This window comes from Rana temporaria, chromosome 4 (assembly GCF_905171775.1).
Source record: "Rana temporaria chromosome 4, aRanTem1.1, whole genome shotgun sequence".
Classification (NCBI taxonomy): Eukaryota; Metazoa; Chordata; class Amphibia; order Anura; family Ranidae; genus Rana; species Rana temporaria.
In genome coordinates this window covers 98,670,700-98,691,700 of record NC_053492.1, presented here as the reverse complement: position 1 = coordinate 98,691,700, position 21,001 = coordinate 98,670,700, and the positions used below count along the sequence as shown (strand labels likewise).

Here is a 21,001-nt window from a genome sequence, read left to right as displayed (position 1 = left end):
GTAAAGGATTTAAAGTATGTATATATATATATGTAGGGATATGGACTAGCCTAAATACAATAGCTGACAGGCACATGCTATGAGGCTAATTTATATAGTGATATGTCTATTCAGTCTCACCAAGAGGCTCTCCTAAAGTGCTTCCATTTCCTCACAGCAGTTATTGGGAATCTCTCCCAGCCATTCATCCTCTTCCCACAATACAGTGCCTTGAGTTGTCTACTTACAGGCATGTGCATTGTCAATAAGAAGCAGGAGGCATGCCTATAGCGACGCAAATACAGATTTTGACAGTCAGTATTTTTATAGTCATTTTAGGTAGCCTCCAGGCAGACATGGAGGAATACAATGTATATTCTTGAAGCTCACATGTTCAGTTTAGAAGTTCGGTTATGTCTTTCTATTAGCTGCAATAAAAGGTATCATAGTTGGACAACACTTTTCATACACACCAAAAATACTCTGAGAAAACGTGTGTCCTTTCTGACCTTCAGATTCAGCACTATAAACCTTACTATGATAGAGCATCCAATTCAAAGTTTCTGTTGAATTTTATAGTAAAATTTGGGAATGTAAATGTAAAATTAATGTTGGAAGCTCAAAGGCTGTTTATACCAGCAAATGCTAATATATTGCTTAGATCAGTTAATCAAACAAAACAGCCATACAGTAGCTACAACATAGAAAATATTTAACAAATAATTTAGTCTATGAGGTCATACAAGCTGAATTACACCCCAGGGACTGATTTGTAGCCATGGATATAAGATTTGTCCTTGGCTAAATGTTCAGATCTACTACACATCTCCTCTTTTTTCTGGCAAATTAACATTCCTTCCTGAAGCTGTAGAAATCTTTGCCAGTGCATGGAAGCTCACAGACCTGTAACTTTTCAGACCCATTAACACTTACAAAATGTGGTAATGCAGATTGCCGCAATGCATGGCAACAACTATACCACCTTTGTGGTGCATTGTGGTGTCAATAATTTCTAATGGCAACCCAATGACCTAAAACAGGGGTGAGAAATGCACCTGTACTGCAGCACACCACAATGCAAAATGCCATTCCTTTTTCGTGGCAAACCAACAAACCAATGCAAAAATGCAAAAAAAAAGGGGGGACATGTCAAATGTGATGAATGGGCTGGCTTAAAGTGGTAGTAAATCCTAGCGCAAAAAAAAAAAAAAAAATCCTCTGCAAGGCAATGTCAGATTGTGCTAGTATGCATCGCACACTAGCACATTATGCGAGACTGGGTGAAGATGGAAGCCCTCCAGTGGCCTCCAGTGCCGAGCTATCACTGCTGACAGGGCTTCTATCTTCACCCGGTCTTCCTTCCAGGTTTGTAGCCTCCGGCTACATTAGTGGCTGGAGCCGCAATGGAGTTATTCCCTCACATGCGTGTGAAAGCCCAGGCTTACAGCACAAGCTCTGAAGGTCCTGCATGATACACTGGACCTTCAGAGACAGAATAACTTTCAAGGCACTTTGCCTAACGCATAAGTGTATTCAAGGAAATGCCCCCCAATATCTATGCGAAAAAATAAAAGCCCATAACCCAAATCGCATTCTGCGATCCACAAATCAAAACCTACTCCAAATACCCAAAGCCAGATACAAGTCCAAAGAAGAACGAAGATTTGCAGTCCAGGGACCTCGGCTGTGGAATGCGCTACCAACTATCATCCGATTAGAGTCAGACCACTTGGCCTTCAGGAGAAAGATTAAAACCCATCTCTTCTGAGGTCAAGTGGGTTTTTCCTTACCCATGGAATGGAAACAGCGCCCAGAGGCGATTCAGTTCGCATGTGTTGCGCTTTACAAGTTTTTCACTTACTCACTCAGAGAGCATGCACCAGTGAGGTCCCCGGCTGCATGCAGTGTGAATATCTCCTATACAGTGCAAGTTTAGTAGATATATACTGTACCTACAGGTAAGCCTTATTATAAGTAAAAATTTGATATACGTAAAAAAAAAGTGAGTTTACTACCACTTTAACACAGTGCACATTGCATAAGACACAGCACGTGTTAACACATGTTTGTTAATGTACGGCAGTGCTAAAGTGTGAGTGAACCTTTAGACTTATGTGTCATTGGTAGCATCTAGTCAGAGAGAGAAAGAAAGAGAGAGGGATTTGATGATGATCAATGTGTCCAGCCTGGGGAGAGAGAGAGCTGTGTGGGAGCCTGTAATAAGGAATACGGTAAGTGATCACCAAGGCAGGGGGAAGGGGAGGTCAGGCAGACGAGGAAGAGTCAAATTTTTCTGCCATGACCACCAATGTGGGTGTATACATTTCACTACCATGACCACCAATGCAACGTTGATCAGTGACAGCCCCTGTATTGTCAGTGATAGTGAAAGTTTACCCCTCCATCTCCTCCCTTGAATTAGTAGTCATGTCAGTGAAAATTAACCCTCTCATATTGGTGGTCATAGGGAGTAAAATTTTAATGCCACTGACCACCAATGCAGGGGTGGTGGGGGAATAAATTTCACTACATTCCTCCACAAAGGGGAAAGGGGGTAATAATACTGATACCAGTTCTGGGGATTATTTTTTCATTTACTGCTTCCAATGTTGAGGGTGATTGTGTCCACTATCACCAATGTTGAGGGTGAATATTTCATCCACTGGCACCAATACTGGGGGTATTACTGCTACTGACAACAATGATGGGGAGTTATAATTTTGCCTACTGGCACCAATACTGGGGGGTAATTATAACTGTCACTGACAACAATGATGGGGGGTTATTATTTTGTCTACAAACATCAATACTGGGGGTAATAATTGCTGCCATTGGCACACATGCTGGGGTTATTTTACTCTGACCTCTTCAACCTTTTTGGCCGTTGAGGTGCACTATAGCCTTTAACCTCTTTTCAATTTTTAGCCTAACTTGATGCAATGCACACCAATGGACAAAATGCATTGTTATAGTGTTGCCCACTGGGAGTTATATAATTTTTAACAATATACTCCAGTTAATATTAGATCCATAGATCCGTCTACTACAGGTGTCTTAGCAAAATCATGTCAATTTATAGAATAACTAATCCCAAAAGCAAAAATATATTGTAAGCTTTCAGTCCTTAGATGTGGTGGCTGCATTTATGTTTTGGCTGCATTTTCAGGCTAAGAATGTTTTTACCAAGAACAGAAAATGTTGATTTTGCCAAAAAATGTGTCCTTGTCACTTCCTGTTAGCTTAAGAGAAAGAACAAACACATGTATCCTTTGTATGTAAACTACTAGTCCCCTCAATGGAGAGGAGATGGTCAAAGGCAGACATGTTTAAAGTCCAGCCTAGATGGTAATCATGGCTCCCTCCATACAGTATACTGTATACAGTAGAGGAATAGATGTAGACTCCCAGGAACAGGTAGTGTGTTTCTGCAAGAATATCAGGTTAAAAAAAAAAAACGAATGAATCACCTTGTCTATGGACTGGTAAGCTGCAATATATTACATTTTTGTTTTAAGGTTTGGATAAGCTTTATGGTAGGTGATAAAACAATATATTTGAAGCTTCAATCAAATGATCAAGTGGGTGTATGATAGTGCTAGACCGATAAGAGTACATGTTGATTCAAATGAGTAGAGTGTACAGTCCATAATTCTTGCAGAAGGTGAGTTTGCAAGTAAGGTGTGTAAGGGCCCAGTTCTGGGGCTAAGCTACTACCTCTTTGAAGGCAATAGTCAAGTGCCTCATCAGATAGATAACATCTGGATGTGTGCTGGTACAAAAGTTAATCTCACTTTACATTTTTTCAAACATGTATTGGTTAAGAGCATCAGATACAGCCAATATGTTTTTGAAAAGACTCCTTCTTTAGGGCTAACACACACTAAAATACATACACATATAATAAAAATAACTAGTCAAATTGTATGCTACCTTTCCTTCATCTCTTCTGGAATGCTGGATACTCTTCAATTATTTCTGCCAAGATGGATCATTGGTCCACCTTATCTCCAATTAGAAACATACTATTTTTAGTTACCAAATCTCCCATCACCAATCTACAAATGCAAATCTCCACACAATGAAACTAGAGAGGTTGAAAGCATTTTTTTTTTTATTTCAACCGCACTAGCAACAATATCAACAAAGAACTTTTATGAGGAAGAAGTTTTTGTGTGCTTTAGAATGCACTCACAAAGTTCAGAGTATAATATTATTTGGATTTTGGCAGTTAGATAATAGGTTGTTTTCATGTGCATCAATATTTTAGGAAAGTGTTTATTTATAACTGTTATACCAGAACTCAACTACTGTATTTACGGAGAAACCCCCCATATATACTAAGACAATTTGGTGCGGTTTCTTAAAAAAAACATGTAACATGAAAATCAAATCATGTGTAAAAATTGCAGACTGTGAACATACTGAATGTGGTGGTTAGATTGTGTAACTAACTCACAAGCTCTGGGGATTCTGGTGAGCAATGAAATCAGGCATGGTTGTTGTACATAGAGCTATGCCTAAAAATATATTTGACATTTGAGATTAATTTCAACAGCTATAGTGCCATTAGGGATACAGCACTTCAATGTCTACACACACAAATTGACATGACCAAATTTACAGTGCGTTAAAATAAATATTTTATAACCTCAAGATAGGAAGCTTGGCTGAATATAGTAAAAACGAGGAAGGGAAATTTACAAGAAACTCACACAAATTATAATTAATTGTAAAATAGTTGGAAAGAACACATTTGGAGTTAAAGTTATTAATATCTATGTGATAATATATACAGATCATTTTTTCTTTCATCTAGACTTCTGTATCACATTTTAGGCTTTTGTTTGCATCTCCTTTAGCAAAACTGCCATTAACAGGGTGAGACTGATGCCTGTATATGTAAAACATCGATTTTTAAATTGTTGGACTGGAATAACAGTCCTTTGGAATTTTGTACAAACATCAGGGGACAAAACTGGTGTATTTTTGGTATAAAAAAAAAAGGCTTGCATACCTGGCAAACTTAGAGAAATGGCATAGAAGGAATGCTATACTACAAATGACTGCCTAATCAGCTTTGCATACTTGGTTTTTCTAAAGCCTATAGCGTGTCTTTATAAATAGTACATATTTCTTCAAGATATGCCAAAAAAGTCAAGATAAAGTTAAAAATGGTCAGGGATTGGTGGTATGGAAGTAAGACAAAATACCAAATTCCCCATGTGAACAAAACCAATTAATATGATGTATGATATATATATATATATATATATATATATATATACACTATATATATATATATATATATATATATATATATATATATATATATATATATATATATATATATATATATATATATATATATATATATATATATATATGTATGTATGTGTGTGACTAGAACAGAAAAATATAAAGAAAGAACAAAAGTTTATAAAAATGTGACATAAAAAGTTATTAGCCCTGGGGCTTAGGAGAAACTTCTTGTCTTTTTAAATGCTACCATATTTAAATAATCATTTAGAAAATCAGCAATCTTGCTACCTTCTATTTAAAGGAACACTCTTAAAGTGAATATTTCTGTGAGTTTAGGTTTGCCGTATTTGCCACAATGCTCAGTGGTTCCTCCCGCTGTTCCCTACATCACTGCAAAACACAGAAGGTCAGGAGGAGCAACTGAGCACCATGGGGGACACAGCAAATTAACTCTCCCAGAAGTGTTAGCAGAGGATTTATCTACATCAGTGCGGTGTTCAGCAGTGTGAGCAACAGCAGAGGGGAGTATTCACTTTTTTCTTTTACAGGGAGAACTTTTGGCATGTTTTTTTTTTCTCCAAGTGACAGAGTCTCCTTAAATATTCAACACATGTTATAGAGAGAAGCTTATCTACTGCATAGAAACTGCATGGGGTCGGAATTTTCACTATTACATTGGATCTGAACATTGTAGATAATTATCAGATGACAGAAATTAGAGTGAATGTAAAATTATGTTGCAACTTTGTTTGGAACACAGAGAAATTCTTAAAAATATTTTACTTTGACTAGCGAATTGATGCATGTCCAAGCATTCTCATTTAGGTCATAGAAACACATTTTGAATGATAAAATGATTTTCATCTCAGGAAGATCTGGTGTAGGTGGCAGTTTCTGAAAGGTCACTTCAAACATTCCATTCTTTCTTTCTGTAAATTGCCTATCAATTTTCCCTTCTACCCTAAAAAGTCAATGTAATAAAACATGAACATTTACTGGCACAGGCTGAAACAAACAGATACATATTGGCAGATATTGACAGAAAGGCACACCTTGGTAAAATCTCAAGTGAAATGAGGCAGTATTCAACAAATTCGTAACCTTAGACAACTTTTAGTCAAATATTCACCAGAAACGAAGAAGGTTTAGTGTATTGGTGGACAGAGTTCAGCATAGGAGTGTGCAAGGGGTGTGCCAGGTGTGCCTGGGCACACCCTAATCCTGGGGTTGGCAACCTGTCAATGATGGGCAGGTGACAGGTAAACCGCAATCCTTCCTTGACGGTCCTCAGAACCTTGACAGGAGAGGCGGCGAGGGTTGAACCGATCTGTATTTTCCTCCTGCAGCAGCTGAAAGTAGGCTTGTCCTCCTCTCCCTTTTGTCAACATTCAGCTACCACAGGTGGAAAATATAGGGGATCAGTGCTAATATATGCCACCCCTCCTTTCACTGATCCTCTTCCTTCTGTTGCACTTCCTTGCTCCCCCTTTCGCCCATTGTTTCAGGGTGGAGAGTGGGGAAGAGGCCGGTAAATATGTCAAACACATATGTGTTGGAGGTTTGGGGTGCACACCCTAATGCATTAGGCTGCGCACACCTATGGAGTTCAGTGAAATGGTGGGCAGGTCCTAATATCAGAGTGTTAGCAGGATCAGACTGTAATCCTAAATCATGTGTAAAACCAAAATGTTTATTTTGTTTTAGATAGTTTAGGGTAGGGTTAACACTGCTATCAAGGTATTTTTGTTGTCCTACTGAGGAGATTTCTTTTTACTGCCTGTCCTATGCAACAAGAATTTAGGGGAAACCTTTCCCAAGGGTAATAGAAGTCCCATCTTAGAGGTTTGTTATTAGAACAGGTGTCTCCAAATAAAAATGTTCTCTTACTTCTTGCTCCCATGACAATTCAGTTTTGTGGATTTCCCCTCTCTCTTCCCCACTCCCTGAGGGGAGACTCAGAAAGCAATAAAAAGTTGACAAAGAGCCCCTTCCTTCTTCACTCTATCCATAAACATTTGTATGCTCTGACGTACATGTGAGCACTGCGAAGCAGGTGCATCCTTGCTGACTCCTCTGAGCTGTAAACCCACTGGGTTCTTGAGCCAAGCAGTGTGGGCGGAACCACTCACCCTTTACCCGGGGGTACCTTTTAATGCAGAGCGTGCTTATCAATGTCATGTGAAGAATCTAACATTAAGGCAGTTCCCGACGTAGAGATGAGCCTTTACTGTGTGCAGCAATTAAAGTACAGAGGGCCAGATCCTCAAAAGAGATACGGCGGAGTAACTGCTGTTACTCCATCGTATCCCTTGTCCTAACTTTGGAACTGATCCACAGAAGCAGTTTTCCAAAGTTAGGCAGAAGATCCGGCATGTGTAATTGAATTACACTGCCGAATCTTAGGATGCAGTACCGCATCCGCCGCTGGGGGCATTTCGAGTCGAAATGCCGTTTCTTGTATGCAAATTAGCACTTAAGGCGATCCACAAAGCTTTCCAGCTTCGTTTTTTCGCCGTAAGTTTTAGTTTGCAAGTGTAAAACTAGGGCTGGTGTTACAAAGTGTAAACTAGTCACACCATGTAAAAGCCCATTCCAGCGACGGCATTTGGTATGCATTCCCGAGGGAGAACTCCACGGCAATTTGTAAAAACAAAACCGGCATGGGTTCCCCCCCAGGAGCATACCAGGCCCTTAGGTCTGGTATGGGTTGTAAGGAGACCCCCCTACGCCGAAAAATCGACGTAGGGGGTCCCCCTACAATCCATACCAGACCCGTATCCAAAGCACGCTACCCGGCCGGTCAGGAAAGGAGTGGGGATGAGCGAGCGCCCCCCCCCCCCCTCCTGAGCCGTTCCAGGCCGCATGCCCTCAACATGGGGGGGTTGGGTGCTCTGGGGCAGGGGGGCGCACTGCGGGCCCCCCCACCTCAGAGCACCCTGTCCCCATGTTGATGAGGACAGGACCTCTTCCCGACAACCCTTGCCGTTGGTTGTCGGGGTCTGCGGGCGGGGGCTTATAGGAATCTGGGAGTCCCCTCAAATAAGGGGGCCCCCAGATACCGGCCCCCCACCCTAAGTGAATGGATATGGGGTACATCGTACCCCTATCCATTCACCTGTAGGCAAAAAGTTAAAGTTAGTAAACACACAACACAAGGGTTTTTAAAATAATTTATTATTCTGCTCCGGATGCCCCCCCTGTCTTCTTTATTAGCTCTATTAGCAGGGGGGGCTTCTTCTTCCACTCTCCGGGGGTCTTCTTCCACTCTCCGGGGGGGGTTTCTTCTTCCGCTCTCCGGGGGGGGGGCTTCTCCGCTCTCCGGGGTTCTTCTTCCATCTTCTCCCCTCTTCCGCTCTTGACTCGGCGAACCCCGGTTCTTCTGCAGATGTCCGGTGCCTTCTTCTTCAGCGCTGGCTGCCTGCTATCTTTGTGTGTTAGCTCAATTTCTAACAGGCAGCCATCGCGGTCTTCTGTGACGTCAGGTTCTTCTCTTCTGTTCTTCTCCCCTCTTCCGATGTTGCCTCGTCGCCTCTTGTCGCTGTAATGATGGAAGCGCGCCTTGCATCCCATTTATATAGGCATCACCGTCCCATCATGCTCCGGCAGGTACCCACGTGGTGGGTGCCTACCCACGTGCACCCACCACGTGGGTACCTACCGGAGCATGATGGGACGGTGATGCCTATATAAATGGGATGCAAGGCGCGCTTCCATAATTACAGCGACAAGAGGCGACGAGGCAACATCGGAAGAGGGGAGAAGAACAGAAGAGAAGAAGATGACGTCACAGAAGACCGCGCCGGCTGCCTGTTAGAAATTGAGCTAACACACAAAGATAGCAGGCAGCCAGCGCTGAAGAAGAAGGCACCGGACATCTGCAGAAGAACCGGGGTTCGCCGAGTCAAGAGCGGAAGAGGGGAGAAGATGGAAGAAGACCCCCGGAGAGCGGAGAAGCCCCCCCCGGAGAGCGGAAGAAGAAACCCCCCCCGGAGAGTGGAAGAAGACCCCCGGAGAGTGGAAGAAGAAGCCCCCCCTGCTAATAGAGCTAATAAAGAAGACAGGGGGGGCATCCGGAGCAGAATAATAAATTATTTTAAAAACCCTTGTGTTGTGTGTACCCCATATCCATTCACTTAGGGTGGGGGGCCGGTATCTGGGGGCCCCCTTATTTGAGGGGACTCCCAGATTCCTATAAGCCCCCGCCCGCAGACCCCGACAACCAACGGCAAGGGTTGTCGGGAAGAGGTCCTGTCCTCATCAACATGGGGACAGGGTGCTCTGAGGTGGGGGGGCCCGCAGTGCGCCCCCCTGCCCCAGAGCACCCAACCCCCCCATGTTGAGGGCATGCGGCCTGGCACGGCTCAGGAGGGGGGGGGCGCTCGCTCGTCCCCACTCCCTTCCTGACCGGCCGGGTAGCGTGCTTTGGATACGGGTCTGGTATGGATTGTAGGGGGACCCCCTACGTCGATTTTTCGGCGTAGGGGGGTCTCCTTACAACCCATACCAGACCTAAGGGCCTGGTATGCTCCTGGGGGGTGAACCCATGCCGGTTTTTTCTTTGAAAATTGGCATGGAGTTCTCCCTCAGGAATGCATGCCGAGCGACGCTGTCATTTTTTTTTTTTTCCCGACGCAACTTTTTTAAGCCGGCGCGATCCTCAAAACTCGGCGTAACGTAACTTCGCGCATGCGCAGTACGGCCGGCGCGGGAGCGCGCCTCATTTAAATGGGACTCGCCCCATTTGAATAGGAACGCCTTGCGCCGGCGGAATTTTAGTTACACGGCCTGAAATTTCTAGATAAGTGCTTTGTGGATCGGGCACTTAGGTAGAAATTTTAAGGCAGTGTAACTTAAATGGGATTTTTTAAGTTACGCCAGGTTTTTGTGGATCTGGCCCAGAGTTCCTCTGAAAAGCAACTTGTCCCATGTCACTACACACTGTATCTTCCATGTTTACATTAGGAGGGACGTGTTGAGCCTGTGCCCACTCCACCAGCTCAGCGTACCTGTTACCTCAATCTCTACCAGTAACAGAATGAGGTCCCAACGAGAACCAAACATCGACCTCATGTATGAGCTCACTTAACTTTTCCCCTCCATACATCATGATCAGGTTATAGATCTCTGTAATGCAGGTTAGGATCCAGTTGTTATGGAGTACCAACCACTAGGGCAAGAACTAGAACATTGGCCCCCTCGCTACCGGCGGACCTGTCATTTTACAGTATTAGGTATCATGGCTGATTGCTTGCATCTTGTTCCTTCACTTGGCAACGGCTTTACTCTCCCTTGCCGTGCTGGGTTAACCACTTTGCCACTGACCTATTTAATACCCTGTACTATACTGACCCAAAGTATTATAGTGTATCTGCCATAGTACGCTCATAAACCCATTTAGCGACTTAAGACTAGGCTCAGAAAACAGTTAACAAACTTTACAGAAAGTGCTGTAGCATAACAGGTTAAGTGCACACACAGTTCAATGCATCTGTCCCTAACTATACTCTAGAGTGTGGCTTCCCAGGCATACCTTGCAAAGGTGAGAGTCCATTACTTGGTACAAGTCCATGCCGAGGCAGGAGAGAACCAGGAGAGAAGCAGGGAGCTCCTGGGTGGCTGTTGGCTGTAAAGGATTACATCTTCTGTGAGCTTCTTGCTTCTGTTTCCATATGGCTGGAGCTAAAGCAGAGCCCTCTCTGTAAAGCAGCTGGACATTACATATTTTTGGCTTGCTTCTGTCTTCTTCCCATGCAGACTCCCTGTGAGCAGAGCCCTCCCCTTTGTATATCAGCACATGGAAAGAGGCAGCACCCAGAAAGAGTGGGAACTACAGAACTAGTATTAACCCTCCCCTACCCTGGGCAGGCTAGCTAGTTTACTAACATGGTGCATTCCCTACATAAGTGTGTCTACATAAGTGTCTACATAAGCTTTAGGTTGAATAATTCGGGATTTTCCTAGTAAACATGACGGAAAATCTGAGTTATATGAGGACAGGAGGCGATTATCTTGCATTAAACTTTCTTTTTAATGCTCATAGCAGAAATGGTAACAGCTATTCATTTAATACAGAGAAAAAATTCTTCATAGGACTACAATACCCAGCAGCCCCCGGGGGCCCCTCCCCCCTGTCATAGTGTCTATATAAGGGGCTGTCTGGATCTCCTCCTCCTCTTTCTTTATGCGATCCTGGATAATCACGGAACATCACGTAGGTCTATCCTTGAGGATCTCTTCCCGCTGGTATCGAGGAAACTTCCGTCGATGGTGAGAACAGGGCCAAACGGGCCGTAGCAACAAACATCACCTGGGTGTTGGTTATGCGATCTGAACAGTGTTCAACTGGAACAAAAAACAGAGAATCGTCATACGGGAACTCCGGATTGCTTCTCAACGTCCGCGTAGGCGTAGACTCCACCCATCAGTAACCTGAAAGATAAAACATATCATGATGGGGTGGGTAGGGTGGGAAGATAATCGCCTCCTGTCCTCATATAACTCAGATTTTCCGTCATGTTTACTAGGAAAATCCCGAATTATATATCAGACAGGAGGCTTCATATCTTGCATGTTTAAAGCTAACCACCTAATACAGTACATGCAATATATATATTTAGAGTATTGAGGAGGAGACATGGTTAGAGGGTCGGAAGTAATACTGTCTGAAAGTCGTTTCCGACGACCAGTCCGCCGCCAGTAGAAGGTCCGCGAGGGAACCCCCCGAGGTGACTACTTTGGTAGCCATAGCGCCCCTGGTGGAATGAGCTCCGAAAAGCGAGGTGTCGATCCCGGCCATTTCCATGGCCGATCTCACCCACCTGGCCAATGAAGCCGTGGAAACTGGGAGATGCGGCTTCACATAGGAAACCAGTAATTGACTCTGGTTTGTTGACCTTAGGGTCGCCGTCCGAGCTTCATAGTGCTGCAAACACCGAACCACACATATGTGTGGGTGGTCAGGAAAAAAGGGGTAGAACACTGTATGGATCCCTGTTTTCGTACGGCGAACCACAGAGAACCGTACACCCTCCGGTGAAAAATGACGCCGGGAGATGTCTAATGCCCTAACATCTGAAACCCGTTTTATGGATATAAGGCATAAAAGGGTAGAAAGCTTGATAGAAAGGTTCTTCAACGAGAGGATATCATTTTCCCCCCAAGAAGTGAAGAGCCGTAACACCTGGGAGACATCCCACGTGGAATGATATCTAGGTCGGGGGGGGCGATTATATTTTACCCCCCGTAGTAGTCTGCAGATCAGTGGGTGTTTACCCACCGGTGCCGCTTCCACCGGACAATGATAGGCCGAGATGGCAGACCTGTATACATTCAGAGAGCTATAAGACTTGCCCGCCTCGTACGCGTCAGCTAAATAGTTCACTACGTCTGGTACAGGTGCATGAACGGCATCAATTTGCCGTTGATCACACCAGCGAACCCACAGGGTCCAGGCCGATTTGTATGCCGACCGAGTCCCTGGGGCCCAGGCCAAGGCGAGGAGGTCTCTAGCCGATTGTGAAAACGCGTTCTCAGAGACTCCGAGCCTGAGATCAACCACGCTAACAGGGGGAGGTTGCCATCTCTCAACAGAGGATGACAGCCCAGGGTCGCGTTCGATAGGAGATGAGGTGAGAATGGGAGTAGACGGGGAAAGTCGATCGCCATTCCCAGGAGAAGAGGGAACCACGGTTGTGTCGGCCACCAGGGTGTGATCAACACAACCGTCGCCACCTGGGTCGCCACCTGAAGGAGCGTCCTGGTGAGCATGTTGAACGGGGGGAACGCATAGTGTGTCCCCCGCGCCCAAAATTGTCGGAATGCATCCACTGCCAATGCCTCTGGGTCCGGCCTCCAACTGTAAAAGCGGGGTAATTGCCGGTTGAGGCGAGAGGCAAACAGGTCTGTATGCAGAGGACCCCACAGAGTTTGCAGCGTCAAGAACACCGAACGATCCAGCGTCCAGTCGCTGGAATCCGTAAGGTAGCGTGAGTTCCAGTCTGCAACGGTGTTGGAAATCCCTGGCAGGTATTCCGCCATAGGGGTGGTATTGATGGAAAGGCAGAACTGCCAAAAGTCGGATGCGATATCCGCCAGGATCTTGGATTTCGTGCCTCCTAAGCGATTGACGTATTGCACTGCTGCAATATTGTCCATGCGTAGGAGTACACATTTGTTGGAGGTATGAGGGAGGAAACTTTTGACCGCGAAGTATGCAGCCAAAAGTTCCAAGGCATTGATGTGGAGGTGTGTTTCCTCCACGGACCATTTCCCACCGGTGGTGATTTGACCGCACCGGGCACCCCAACCCTGGCGACTCGCGTCTGACTCTATGATCACCTCCGGGTAGGAGTTGAAAATTGTCCTGCCGTTCCACTGGATGGCGTGGCGAAGCCACCATTGTAATTCCTCTAAAGCGTCCGGGCTTAACGGGACCTCGTCCGCGTAACGTAGCCCTTGTCGTAAGTGGAGCGTTTTTAGTCTCTGTAAGGCGCGATAGTGTAAAGGAGCTGGGAACATGGCTTGGATAGAGGCCGATAATAGGCCTACTATGCGAGCCAGCAAACGAAGGGAGACCTGACCCTTGCGTAATGTGGCCCTGATTTCCTTGCGAATCAGAGCCAGTTTCGCTTTCGGTAACAGAAGGAGAGCCTTGTTGGTATCCACAAGAAACCCTAGGAACTCCATCTCTTGAGAGGGTTCCAGGACTGATTTCTTGTAGTTGATGAGGAAGCCGAGTTCCCTCAACAAGGATACCGCCCATTGGCTGTGTAGAGAGACTAATGTTCTGGATCGTGCCATGATCAGCATGTCGTCCAGGTATATAATTAGGCGTACCCCCCTGCTCCTCAGGGCGGCAATTACCGGCTTGAGGAGTTTGGTGAAGCACCAAGGGGCTGATGACAAGCCGAATGGGAGGCAGGTGAACTGCCACATTCGGTCCTGCCACAGAAATTTTAGGAATGACTGAGATTTGTTGTGCATAGGAACCGTGAGGTACGCGTCTTTTAAATCTATTTTTATCAACCAGTCTCCTGGCCATAGGAGGTCGCGTAACAGGTGGATACCCTCCATCTTGAAATGGCGGTATGCCACATGCTGGTTGAGGTCTCTCAGGTTTATGACGGGGCGATGGCCGCCGTCTTTTTTCTTCACCAGGAAGATGTTGCTGATGAAACCGGGGGAGAGGGGGTCTACTTCCTGGACCGCTCCCTTGGCCAGGAGCTCTTTGAGTTCCTTGTCGATCAGTTCCATGTTTTGGGCCGAAAAATGGATAGGGGGGGGTATTACATTGAGGGTCGGTAGGGATAGGAATTCTATCCGATAACCCGTTACCGTCGATAGGATCCAAGAATCCGTCGAAATTTTTGACCAGGCATGGAAAAAATACATCAGTCTGCCCCCCACCCGTGTATGTGGAATTGAAGATGGAATAAAACTCACCGGTCGGTGGCCTAGACCTTGGAAATCCACGTCCTCCGCGTCCTCTCCAGGGACGTCCCCGTGGGGGGAAAAAGGGTGCGGGTTGAGCCATCGGCATGGCGTACGGCTGTGGAGCAGGAGTGTACTGCTGGATGGCAGGTCTCGAGTAGGGCCTGTATTGAACAGAGCGGCCGGTAGATCGCCCTCTGCCTCTACCGGCCTTCCCAAAAACCCGGCCGGGTTGGGACTTTCTCAGTGATGACTGTGCTTTGTCCAGGCTTGAAAAGAGACTTACAAATTTATTTATATTTTTAATGAGGTCGTCTCCGAAGAGAAGGCCTCCTGCCGATGGTCCCGGTTCATTCTCGGCCAGATGGCTGAGTTGAGGGTCCAGCTTCATCAGAATGGAGCGGCGGCGCTCCACTGAGCAAGTTGTATTAGCTGTGCCCAGCAGGCATATAGCGCGCTGGGCCCAGCCCCTGAGTTGTGTGAGGTCAACAGGTTGGGCTGATGAGGCCGCCTGTTCTGCCAAATTTAGTATTTTCGTGAGGGGGCCAAGGATATCCAGTATGCGATCCTGGATAACCTTGAAGGACCTTTCAATCCCTTTCTTTGCATATTTCCCGGATCTCGTCAAATATTTGAGCAGAACCGGGTCTATCTCAGGGGTGATAGCCACTTTGTTTGCCACATGTGGTCTGGGACATTCTGACCGCAGCTTGTTGCGGTTGACCCTATCCAAGGACCGTCTGGTCCATAATTCCAGATATTGGGCCACATGGGGGAGTGGGGCCCAATCCCCCGAACGCGGATGAGATATCTCGTCCGGATTAAATAATGATTGCCCTTGGGAGTCTACAATGGCGTTTTGTGGCAAGTCATTATTGGCGTCATGGTGGATCGCCGTAAACCCCGCATCCTCTTCATCGTCTGTGAGTGAATCCGAGGATTCGGCTCCATCAGACATTTCAGACTCGTCCTCGGACGTGTCATATGAGTCTGGTTTAATCCGCCTGGCGGATCTATGCCCTTTTGTTGTCTCCTTGGGGCCCAAGGGTCGAGTGTGGTCTGGGATGTGCGGGGTGTGGCAGGTCGGATTGGATCCTGCTTGGGGCACATTGTAAACTTCCCCTGCCGGGGAGTCGAAATGCACTGACAAGTGCTTAAGTTTTTGGGCAGCTTTGCCTTTAGTCGGGAGGCACCCCGAAGTGGATGGCACTGAGACAGAGCCTGTTGTATTAACTGCCAAGGCCGCCTGAATGGACTTGGTAATGAGTTCTTGTATAAGATTTGTGGATAACAGATGCGATGCATCCAAATCCACCACTTCATTGCCCAGGCCTGAGCCATTGCCCTCGGTAGCCATAATATCTAAATTTGGAATGTTAGTACCAATAATCCCTGTCAGGGATAAATCACTGACAGGCAAGTAGTGACACTTTTAAAATTATAATTTGTTTTGGCTGTTGCAGGGTCAAGTATTGCCCAGCGGATCCCCCCCTAGTCTGCCCGAGTACCTGACCGAGATTGCGGTTCTGATTGAGGTTCTGCGGCAGTGGAGGGAAAGAAAAATAGACAGCCAGTCCCCAGCGCGCTCCTGCTCCTTCCGACCGTTGCTCTGAGGTGGAAGGAGATGCAGGGAATCGCGCCTCACGAACGCGGCCGTAATCTCGCGAGATTACGGCCGTTGGATCTGATAGGATGTCAGGTGCAGGGAGGCGTGCCGAGGAACAGCGTCTCTCGGCCGCGCCCCTCCACAAGGGAAAGCGCGCGAAGTGCGGTGTGAGGGTGAGAGAGAGGAAACTGAGGGGATGACAAATGGCTTCTGACAGGAGAAGGAAAAAGAGAACTCTAGCGCTGGGGAACCAGATAAACGGCGCAGTGCGTTAATCCAGTCAGAAAGTTGTTAAGAAGTCATTATAACATAACATATTACATTATTATAAAATACAATTATAAAATACAGTAAAGACATTAACAGAAACATGGATGGTACTTATCTTAGCCATGAGCAGAAAGAAAGAGGTGGAGGAGATCCAGACAGCCCCTTATATAGACACTATGACAGGGGGGAGGGGCCCCCGGGGGCTGCTGGGTATTGTAGTCCTATGAAGAATTTTTTCTCTGTATTAAATGAATAGCTGTTACCATTTCTGCTATGAGCATTAAAAAGAAAGTTTAATGCAAGATATGAAGCCTCCTGTCTGATATATAATTCTATCTTACTTGAATTGCCATAGGCACTGCACGGAAGGTTGTGTTATTTTGCCAACTCTTCTTGTAAACAGTAAATAAACTAAAGTAATGGTAAATAAAGCTGTGAGTTTTAATCCTGAGAGACTGAGGACCTGTTAATAACTAGACTTGCTTATAACGTAAAGACTCTGGTCCAGGATTACCTTTATTCAGATAAGAAGATACAGGAGGATTCCAATGAAGTTTAGGCAGTTAACCTACCAACCTGAGGGCAGGTATGTCAGATCAACACAATGCATTATTTGCTCTGTTGATAAGTGGGGTGCAATGACTGATTCTCAGGTATCGATCCCATACATTTACCAGAATACATATTTTTACTTATGTGTGTTAATGGGCTTTGGAATCAATGGCATCAGTTTGACATCAGCTGGATACTTCTGAGATCATTGAGAATTCATTAAATTTAATAGGTTTAGCTGACCTCCTTTAGACATGCATGTTACCTACCTACAGGTTTTTCTTTCTCATGGACTTTTTTGGGACTACAAAACCCACCTGAAGAGATTATTATTAATGGGTCCATTTTATGTGCTTAAACATTGACAATAAGGCTAAGCCTAACTATTCTTAAAAATGCTCTCTCCCCTCCTCCCACCCATACTGTATATCCTGTATAAAAATAATCTGTCTACTTATTTTTAAATTTTCTCTGGTCTGGTCATTTGATTCAGCAGTTTCAGCTCCCCTGTGTAAGGGAGCACTCAACTATGGCTCTGGATTCTCAAAGCTGTGACATCACCTATAGGCTTCCATTGCCCAGCCATTATTTGCACTCTTTCCTTTCCCCTACAGCAGCAGCTGCTCACTGAAACAGGGAAACCAGAGTTGCAGGATTACATTTCAACTAAATTATCAATTTATAGTGGAGTTCCACCCAATTTCTTTTTTTTTAAGTCAGCAGCTACAAATACTGCAGCTGTTGACTTTTATTATTAGGACACGTACCTGCCCAGGGCGCCCGCAATGTCTTCGACTGGGGGCAGGCACCGGAATCTTCGGTAAGGGAATCGGGAAGAAAAGCCTTGCGGCTTCACAGACTGGTTCCCTACTGCGCATGCACGTGTCGCGCTGCGCGTCCTCACTAGTCCCTGCTGTCTTCTGGGACCTGTGTGTCTCCCAGAAGACAGCAGGGGGGATGGAGGAGGGCCTGGACATGGTGTAGGTCACTGTGGAATCTGCTGCGATCTATGCACGGAAGTGGAAGCAAATACCTGTATTAGACGGGTATGCGCTGCTCCCCCCTGAAAGGTGCCAAATGTGACACCAGAGTCAGGGAGGAATCCGAAAACCGAAAGTTCAATTTTTGGGTGGAATTTTGCTTTGACTACTTGTTAAATACATTCTAGGTCTTCTTGCAGAGGTCCAACAAGCCCCCTGCTGTGCCAAAGTTAGAACTGCATAATCAGCAAAGCTCACACTCCCTTCTGATTGGAGAGGACTAGCTCTAACTTGGCAGGGAGTTTTTGGCACCTCTACAAGGAGACTACTGCTTTAACACAAAAAGCAATAGGCCTTCGCTACAGCATGCTGGCTGAGGACATACTTTTCTACTCCGGCTAGGCTAAAAAAAAGCAATCTGTAAGACTTTGAAAACCTTTTGTTTTGATGCACCTGGAATGTATTTAACTGATTTAAACTGAAAGTTCAGCTAGGTTTTATTGATACAACATACAAATGGCAGAAAACAAAAGTAACAGACCAGGAATAATGAAAGACTCTCACTACTGAAGTGTGATGGTTGTTGTTTTTAACTGCATCTACTCTTTGCCATTATTAAAAGCGGTATGTTTTAAAATCTTTAGAGTTGATGCACAAACATATTAGTAAAAAAACTAATTATTAAATGAATTGCCTGAACTGCTTCAACTTTGTAGAAAGTACGTCATCGTGAAATATTTCCTGGAAGAAACAATGGTTTCTTGGTACAAGAATAAACAATAATTACATGGTTTGAAGATGTGTCTACAATCCTAATATATTTATTCTGCTTCACAGAAAATTGTTCTTGTAACTGTCATTGTCAAGATATGAACTAATGAAGCTGATTAGAATAAAAGTACTATAATCACAGCAAATAATCTAAATTTCATTACGTAAAAACACATCATTAACAGTGTGCAGTGGCACAGAAACACAGGTCATGTTTTCATTTGAATTAGTCCTAGTACTAAACTAAATACATACATAATGAGATTAATATGAATATAGTTTTGGAAATTCTATTGTATGTAGTTTAAATCCTTCAAAATGGAAGCTACAGACATGGCAATTACACAATATTTGGGCGAATACATGTTTTTTTCTCATCCCCATAATAGCTATGCTAGATTAGATTATATTCTATCGACCACTTATTTTAGCAAACTCAACTGCTGCTTCCAGGACTTTTTAAGTAACTAGAAACAGAAGAGTATATATGTAAAAATATAATTTATTGAAATGTAGTACAAAATAATTCATGGATTACAATAACATATGAGATATACAAATCCAGACAAATCATTATTTGAATACACGTGAATGACTCTTGGTAAGCTCAAGGTGCAAGGGGTTCCCCAGGTTCAAGGAGCAAACCAGTGACCTCCAGCGAGGGTCCCCACCAGGTCTAGGCGGAGGAGACACTTTGTGTTGCTTCAAAAAGATGCTTTAAAGTATCTAAAAAAAACACCTACCAGTATATTAAATCAGCAAAGATAGGGAAGGAGAACGGGAGGATCAACATAACCAGCAATCCAGGATCAAATTTAACTAAACTGATATACGCAGCTCAATAAGAGGTGGAAGTTCAAGTCCTCCCACTTCGAAGGGATATACCTAGAGGGGCAAAAAGTATAGTGAATATGAATGTATAAGGGTAAGTACCCCAGTAACACCATAAAGAGCATGGAAAGCAGGAAGCCTCCGCTATACAGTACCTGTAAATGGAGAGAAAGCATGTAGTTCTGAGTGATAGCCGTCACAGCTGTCAAATAGTAACTGCCGTGACTATAAATAGCGTGATTGTGGACGCCCGCATATGTGCAGAAGAGTTCCCGGGGCGTGATGACTCATCGCGACCGTGTCGCATAATGATGATGCATAGACTTCTATGGTAAACATAGCGTCATCCCAGGAAGACAATTCCACTGCGCATGGGCACAAGAGCTGAGAGGTCAGAGTGTGATGCAGCTATAAAGCGCATCCAACATCTAAAATAGACAGCGTGCCATATCCCATGAGAAGGATGGGCACTGGGCATTTAAACCAAATTAACAATGATAAAAGGAAAATCTATTTATTTGCTTCAGCAGAGGATGGTAATTGTCAGCATTGTTTCTCCCTATGTGAACAAAAAGGAAAGGAGGGGGGGGGCAGAGGAGAGCGAAAAGACCCAAAGAAAAAATGGAGGCCCCCCGCATCCCCCATTGGGATGACGCCCGGCGCCGAGCATGAGCCGGTGAAATTTCACAGTCGAAACTGAGATAACATTAGGGACACCATTGCCAAATATATGGTGGCAAGTGCGCCCCCAAGTGCGCCAGGTGGAGGGCACCGGGTGGCCCGCGAACCAGAGAAAAAATGCACACACATAAGGCAAAACCACATGGGACACCAAAGAAAAAGTACAATGTGAGCACAGAACAGGGAAAACAGTAGAACAAGAACAAAAAATTAGAAGAGAACAAAACACATGAAAAATAGAATAAAGTGGGGAGGTCGGGGCAGGACTTTTCCATGCATGTGATGTGTCTCAATGCTCTTTTTAAAAACTGCTGTTTAGTCTTTCCAACATAAAAAGCACTGCATTGGCATGTAAGTATGTAAACTACTCCATCAGTCTTGCAATTTTCAAAGTGGGTGGGTTTAAACGTCTTTCCATTTGGTAAGGTCACATTTTGGTCAGTATTCATGTAGTGACATAAATTGCATCCACCCCAAGCAAAAGTGCCTGGACGTTTACACGGGTCTGCACAGAATTCCCTCGTAAATTCGCTCTGAATCAAGTTGTCTTTGAGAGATTTATTTTTACAGTATGTAATGGACGGCTTTGATGGTACAAAAGGGGCTAACAGTGGGTCTATACTTAATAAATGCCAATACTTGG

At 44.9% G+C, this 21,001-nt stretch overlaps 1 protein-coding gene across 1 annotated transcript in view; it reads left to right on the top strand.

Moving 5' to 3' along the window:
- Positions 1-21,001, top strand: part of SNTG2 (syntrophin gamma 2) — a 625,709-nt gene that overhangs the window by 601,237 nt on the left and 3,471 nt on the right.